The 7,762-nt window shown below is 46.4% G+C and overlaps 1 pseudogene; it reads right to left on the bottom strand.

The window, feature by feature from the left end:
* Positions 1 to 2,992: 2,992 nt before the first annotated feature.
* On the bottom strand, positions 2,993 to 3,847 carry LOC102268399 (bublin coiled-coil protein-like; annotated as a pseudogene).
* Positions 3,848 to 7,762: the final 3,915 nt, after the last annotated feature.

The raw sequence follows: 7,762 nt of genomic DNA, 5'->3' as shown, positions 1-7,762 counted from the left end.
CTTCTATAGAGAAAACACATTCTGAATTCTGCAGACAGGCGACAAAGCTAGCTAAGAACTGGTGCATAGAAGGACTTTGTGTGTAACTTATACCTAATGTGGGAAACTCCAGTCATGGTGCTGCAACTTTAAATCTCATTAAGCCCCTTCTAGGTATCAAAGGTGGGCCAGTCGTGCCATTTCCTGAGCCCTGTCAAGTACAGGTTACAGGAAATTGACAAAAGAGCTTCCATTATCTAGCCAAACTTTACATGGCCCTATTATTAAGATGCTGCCTAGTTTGATCACTCTCTTAATCTATCAAAACTCCAAAAGGATAATCTTTTAAAAGCTTCCCCCCTTCCCACCCTTCCAACCCCCAGCCCTTCCTTTGTTGCTTAAATCAAGGTAAGCTGATTTTGTGCAAAGTTTGGAGGAGAGACACGCTTGTAGCTGACAAAAAACAAACACGAGACTTTTCTACCTGGAAACTGTTCCCTTTGATTCAAGACTGAATGTCACCACTTTGTAAACAAAGAAGATGATTAAAAAATGCTGCCGTGCTTGCTTGCTTTTTTATTTTTATTTTTAAATCCCAGAGTCTTCCCACAGTACCTGGCAGTCTGAGAAACCCCTATTAGGCACACCAGAAGAAGATTCAAAGGAATTGCGTGCTCTTTGCTGGTTTTGTTTTATAAGCCAGGGACCACTGAAAGAAAATAGAGCCTCCCATCCAGGTGTCCCTGCTTGGCGAAATAATGGGTGCAGATTGATGTGATCTGGAAGTACCAGATATTAACATCCTCAGACCTCTGCCAGGCACACTGCCAGGCCAGCTCTGGAGAGGCCTTGAAGGGCAGAGCAGGATCCACTTGCACTCCTGGCCATCTCCCCACAAGGGCTTCTATTCCAGGACCCCACTGGAAGGCAGGTGCCCCTCCCCCCTCATGCAGGATGAGTGGGGAGCTGAATGGGCATGCAAGATGGACTGCCTGCATTATTGATTTAAAACGGCCAGCTGACAGTACACTGTGCCTCCTCCTATTTATTTCCACAAGGTACATCTTTCTCTAAACTGAATTGTCTTTGATTTAAAAGCTGGGGTGTCTCCCCCGCCCCACCCCACCTCCAAAGAAACTGAATCCCACCTCGACACAGCTGCTCAAAGGCAGCCGGGTGGCTGTTACCTACTGAAGAGAGCTTTTGTGCTTCCGAGAGGAAGACAAGGCCTGCGCTGTGAAAGTAATTTTTGATCATCCTGTTTAAATACATTGTGTGTCAATCAGAGAAGTTTGAAGAGCATTATAATTACAAAATATATCCCTGCTCTATAATCAGTATTGTTTGTTATAGTGGCCTGCATGGTGATAACAGTTTCAATATGCAATCCCCAGAACTTACAAATACCCATTTTACTTGTGCATTTAGGAAATACACTAGAAAGAAGAGAACAAATAAAGGTGTACTACATTGGTCAATAGCACGTTTTGATGCTGGGTTATCCTCCCTGTGACAGCAATAGTAATGCTGACATTAATTAAACATCCCACTTTGGGGGACATTTGGTGGCCTGAACCCTCTGGCATGGAACACTGGGGTCAGGACTCTGGGTTCATTAAATGATTAACTACTGCCCCAATCTTACTTCTACGTTGGGTGGGATGTTGCAGGATTCAGCCTGAGCCAGGCACGCCCCCACAGTCACCTGCAAGCTGTGTGTGTGTGTGTGTGTGTGTGTGCGTGTGTGTACGTGTGTTTTCTTAAAAGGCAAGAGCCAGAAAGCCTACAGAGACATCTGGATGGGAGAGGCAGAACTGACTTCATCTGCTTAACTTTTAAAGCCTTGAACCTACTAACAGGCAAAGTAAATATGAATTTTAAAAGAGGCCTCTAATAAACTCTCGGCCTTTCCTTCACTTCGAAAGCTGATTAGTAAATCTATCCACCCAACATCTCCCCACCCCAGGTGGGCTTCCTTCTCACCCACGCCCACAGGACCCTCTGCTTTGACAGCAGGGTGGTCTACTAGCACTCCAGGGCCTAGAGAATGGACTGGACAAAACTTGTGACCTTCCTGGGAGGCCCTCATGAGCCATCACAGAGACGCGAGCTCCAGGCAACAGAAAGGGTTTGCTTCCACTGGCTTCCTTACACCTACAGTGTCAAAGTGCATACTTTTTAGGCTGCTGTCCCATGCTACCCACCACCTGGACCTAGCCTTGCAATTCACCCTCCCTACAGAAATCCTCTTAGTCACATGGTGTGGGGACACCATGCTGAGTACTCCTGATCAGAATTTCTGCACCCACCTTTGACAGTGCCCCTTTTCCAGCCCTCCTGTTCCCCCCATCTTGATCCCACCAGGTCTGCCCCATATCCACCCACCTCCCTGTGCAACAACACCAGATCTGACTCTCAGTGTATATATCCTTCAAAAATCACTGTGGACGATGACTACAGCCATGAAATTAGAAGACACGTGCTCCTTGGAAGAAAAGCTATGACAAACCTAGACAGTATAAAAAGTAGAGACATCACTTTGCCAACAAAGGTCTGTATAGTCAAAGCTATGGGTTTTTCCAGTAGTCATGTATGGATGTGAGAGTTGGACCATAAAGAAAGCTGAGTGCCCAAGAATTGAGGCTTTAGAACTATGGTGTTGGAGAAGACCCTTTGTGTGTGTGTGTGTGTGTGTGTGTGTGTGTGTGTGTTGGAGACCCATTTAATGTGGACACTCAAGGCCTGGGCAGAGTGAGGAGAGTCTAGGAGTTGGGCAGGCAGGCATGGTAGATGAGCCGCTGGCCCACACCTAGCTCCAGGAGGGGATGCTGGGAGGTGGGGGCTGGCCCAGGCACACCAAGGGAAGTATCAGAAAGGTGGCGTAGGCAGGCAGACCCCCCCAGGAGATCTGTCGGCCAGCCCTTGAGAAGGTATCTAAGCCAGGTGGTGAGTGTTCAGGCCAGAGCCTGGCCCAGCAAGTCAGGGTTGGGGCCTGGCTCGGGGTTGCCAGAGCCTAGGGGCTGGCATCATTGGGAGTCTCTCCAAGCTGCTGCTGGAACTCAAGGCACATCTGCCAGTTGGATTCAAGCAGTTCCTGGAGGCTGGCGTGGAGGTGGTCATTCTTCTCCTCCAGGTGGTTCAGCCAGGAGTTGATCTGGTCCAACATGGAGTCAATTTTTTGGGATCCAAAATCACTGCAGATGGTGACTGCAGCCATGAAATTAAAAGACGCTTACTCCTTGGAAGGAAAGTTATGACCAACCTAGACAGCATATTCAAAAGCAGAGATGTTACTTTGCCAACAAAGGTCCGTCTAGTCAAGGCTATGGTTTTTCCTGTGGTCATGTATGGATGTGAGAGTTGGATTGTGAAGAAAGCTGAGTGCTGAAGAATTGATGCTTTTAAACTGTGGTGTTGGAGAAGATTCTTGAGAGTCCCTTGAACTGCAAGGAGATCCAACCAGTCCATTCTAAAGGAGATCAGTCCTAGGTGTTCTTTAGAAGGAATGATGCTAAAGCTGCAACTCCAGTACTTTGGCCACCTCATGCGAAGAGTTGACTCATTGGAAAAGACTCTGATGCTGGGAGGGATTGGGGGCAGGAGGAGAAGGGGACAACAGAGGATGAGATGGCTGGATGGCATCACCAACTTGATGGACATGAGTTTGAATGAACTCCGGGAGTTGGTGGTGGACAGGGAGGCCTGGCGTGCTGAAATTCATGGGGTTGCAGAGTCGGACACGACTGAGCGACTGAACTGAACTGAACATGGAGTTGATGGCAGCGTATTCTGCTTCCCCAAAGCCGTCTTCCTCACCTCTAGCACCTGCCTACACCGGCGTGCCCAGGTCCCCGTTGGGACCCAACATTGCAGGCTCAGGCGCCACAAGGGCCGCGAGACAATGGAACGCGGTGATCGTCTCGCCCACAACCAGTGCAGGTCGGAAGGTGGAGGCGGTGAATGGAACTCCAGGCCAGAAGACAGAGAAGACTGTTGAGAGTCCCTTAGACAGCAAGGAGATCAAATCAGTCAATTCAAAAGGAAATCAACCCTGAATATTCATTGGAAGTACTGGTGCTGAAGCTGAAGCTCCAATACTTTGGCCACCTGATTTGAAGAGTGTATTCATTTGAAAAAACCTTGATGCTGGGAAAGATTGAAGGCTAGCTAAAAGAGAAGGGGGACATAGAGGATGAGATGGTTGGATGGCATCACCGACTCAGTGGACATGAGTCTGAGCAAATCCCAGGAGATAGTGAAGATCAGGGAAACCTGGCATGCTGCAGTCCATGGGGTCATAATGAGTCGGACAAGACTTAGTGACTGAACAACAACAATACGCATCCTTCAGCAGAGTTACAGAATTTTAGAGGAGAATGCGGCCTGACACGTCATCTTAGTTGCAGCACCCTTAGGTCTTCGGGAATCTGGTACAGACTGAGGATTCACCATCCTCAGATCAGAGATCCTGCCTCCAGGCCATGCAGCCTCATAAGCTTCTAGGGGGCAAGCTCCCAGTCTGCTGCTTCTCCCCCTTCTCTCCAGAGCCTCCATGGTGGCCCTCCCCAAAAAGGAGCATGAAAGAGCTGGTGAATTAAAGTCCTGCTGCCATACTGATTTACATTCGCTGACTATTCTGAGGCTATAAGTTCTCTTTTTAGTATTTCCACAGTGTATAACTTTCTCCAAAGTAAATTACCTATTATTTAAAAGCCAGGTGGTCCCCGTCTCACTTTTTCTCTCTTCCTCTATTTCCCCACTCTTTAAACTGAATCCTTTGTCAAGGTAATAGACATCTTCCTTAATTGTGACAGTTTTTCTTCACAATTGTCACACCACAGGCTTTCAGTGCAAGGTTCCAAATTCTGGATCCTGATCCAGGGAAGGACAGATAAAATCAAAGGCCAGGAGAAAGCCTGCAGAGGGAAGGAAGCAGGAACTCTGCCACTTTCTGAGTCCTGGTCCTTATATATCAGACTGTACCACATCCCATGCTCTGCAGAGGCCAGCCCTCATTTTCTTTCAAGTCTAATATTATCAGGTTTTGTCTGCTTCACTCTGAGTTTTTAATCAAAAAAATTTTTTTCTTTTAAACAAGGCCAGGAAGTGGCCACTGTCACTTATTAGTAAAGTCACATGAGAGTGCACAGGCAGGTACACAGTGTGTGTTGCATCCAGGGGTAACATCAGCTTGGGGTATATAGGGATATCTTCTTGGAGGAAACGGGATTTGAAATGCGCCTGAAAAGACAAATTGGATTTGGACAGTGTTTCACGGAGAAGCTCTATACAGTCAGCAAAAACAAGACCAGGAGCTGACTGTGGCTCAGACCATGAACTCCTTATTGCCAAATTGAGACTTAAACTGAAGAAAGTAGGGAAAACCACTAGACCATTCAGGTATGACCTAAATCAAAAACCTTATGATTATACAGTGGAAGTGAGAAATAGATTTAAGGGCCTAGATCTGATAGATAGAGTGCCTGATGAACTATGGAATGAGGTTCGTGACATTGTACAGGAGACAGGGATCAAGACCATCCCCATGGAAAAGAAATGCAAAAAAGCAAAATGGCTGTCTGGGGAGGCCTTACAAATAGCTGTGAAAAGAAGAGAAGCAAAAAGCAAAGGAGAAAAGTAAAGATATAAACATCTGAATGCAGAGTTCCAAAGAATAGCAAGAAGAGATAAGAAAGCCTTCAGCGATCAATGCAAAGAAATAGAGGAAAACAACAGAATGCGAAAGACTAGAGATCTCTTCAAGAAAATCAGAGATACCAAAGGAACATTTCATGCAAAGATGGGCTTGATAAAGGACAGAAAACAGAAGAACTGTACGAAAAAGATCTTCACGACCCAGATAATCACAATGGTGTGATCACTGATCTAGAGCCAGAAATCCTGGAATGTGAAGTCAAGTGGGCCTTAGAAAGCATCACTATGAACAAAGCTAGTGGAGGTGATGGAATTCCAGTTGAGCTATTCTAAATCCTGAAAGATGATGCTGTGAAAGTGCTGCACTCAACATGCCAACAAATTTGGAAAACTCAGCAGTGGCCACAGGACTGGAAAAGGTCAGTTTTCATTCCAATCCCAAAGAAAGGCAATGCCAAAGAATGCTCAAACTACCGCACAATTGCACTCATCTCACATGCTAGTAAAGTAATGCTCAAAATTCTCCAAGCCAGGCTTCAGCAATATGTGAACTGTGAACTTCCTGATGTTCAAGCTGGTTTTAAAAAAGGCAGAGGAACAAGAGATCAAATTCCCAACATCCGCTGGATCGTGGAAAAAGCAAAAGAGTTCCAGAAAAACATCTATTTCTGCTTTATTGACTATGCCAAAGCCTTTGACTGTGTGGATCACAATAAACTGTGGGAAATTCTGAAAGGGATGGGAATACCAGACCACCTGACATGCCTCTTGAGAAATCTGTATGCAGGTCAGGAAGCAACAGTTAGAACTGGACATGGAACAACAGACTGGAAAAGGAGTACATCAAGGCTGTATATTGTCACCCTGTTTATTTAACTTCTATGCAGAATACATCATGAGAAACGCTGGACTGGAAGAAATACAAGCTGGAATCAAGATTGCTGGGAGAAATATCAATAACCTCAGATATGCAGATGACACCACCCTTATGGAAGAAAGTGAAGAGGAACTAAAAAGCCTCTTGATGAAAGTGAAAGAGGACAGTGAAAAAGTTGGCTTAAAGCTCAACATTCAGAAAACGAAGATCATGGCATCCGGTCCCATCACTTCATGGGAAATAGATGGGGAAACAGTGGAAATAGTGCCAGACTTTATTTTTTTAGGCTCCAAAATCACTGCAGATGGTGACTGCAGCCATGAAATTAAAAGATGCTTATTCCTTGGAAGGAAAGTTATGACCAACCTAGATAGCATATTCAAAAGCAGAGACATTACTTTGCCAACAAAGGTCCATCTAGTCAAGGCTATGGTTTTTCCTGTGGTCATGTATGGATGTGAGAGTTGGACTGTGAAGAAGGCTGAGTGCCAAAGAATTGATGCTTTTGAACTGTGGTGTTGGAGAAGACTCTTGCGAGTCCCTTGGACTGCAAGGAGATCCAACCAGTCCATTCTGAAGAGATCAGCCCTGGGATTTCTTTGGAAGGAATTATGCTAAAGCTGCAACTCCAGTACTTTGGCCACCTCACGCGAAGAGTTGACTCATTGGAAAAGACTCTGACGCTGGGAGGGATTGGGGGCAGGAGGAGAAGGGGACGACAGAGGATGAGATGGCTGGATGGCATCACTGACTCGATGGACGTGAGTCTCAGTGAACTCCGGGAGTTGGTGTTGGACAGGGAGGCCTGACGTGCTGCGATTCATGGGGTCGCAAAGAGTTGGACATGACTGAGAGATTGATCTGATCTGATCAAGTGGGGAAGGAGACAAAGTCACAGGAATAAAATCTAATACACCAAGAGGTAATTAACCAGAACTGAGGATGAACAATGCACCTTCAGATGTCTACCAATGACACAGTCAAGAAGGCTTTCCTACCATCTCTCGGGTGAGTTAGGAAATGGGGGCTGAGCAGGAAGAGAAGGATGGAAGGTGGGTAAACCTCTGGGAGGCAAAAGCAACCAAATGCTATTCCAGAGGCCCCGACCCTAAGGCAGAGGACCATCATAAAGCTGCTAAAGAGTGTTGGGATGGGCCCTAGGGACACTTCCCTGCCTGTGTCCCCTTCCCTGCCAGCACCCGCCACAGAAGGGATCATGAAATATTAATTCTATCTGATCTGGGGCCACCC

The sequence above is a fragment of the Bos mutus genome, chromosome 11, assembly GCF_027580195.1.
Source record: "Bos mutus isolate GX-2022 chromosome 11, NWIPB_WYAK_1.1, whole genome shotgun sequence".
NCBI lineage: Eukaryota > Metazoa > Chordata > Mammalia > Artiodactyla > Bovidae > Bos > Bos mutus.
The sequence above is the reverse complement of the archived record's forward strand: the minus strand, read 5'-3'. Positions and strand labels throughout refer to the sequence as shown.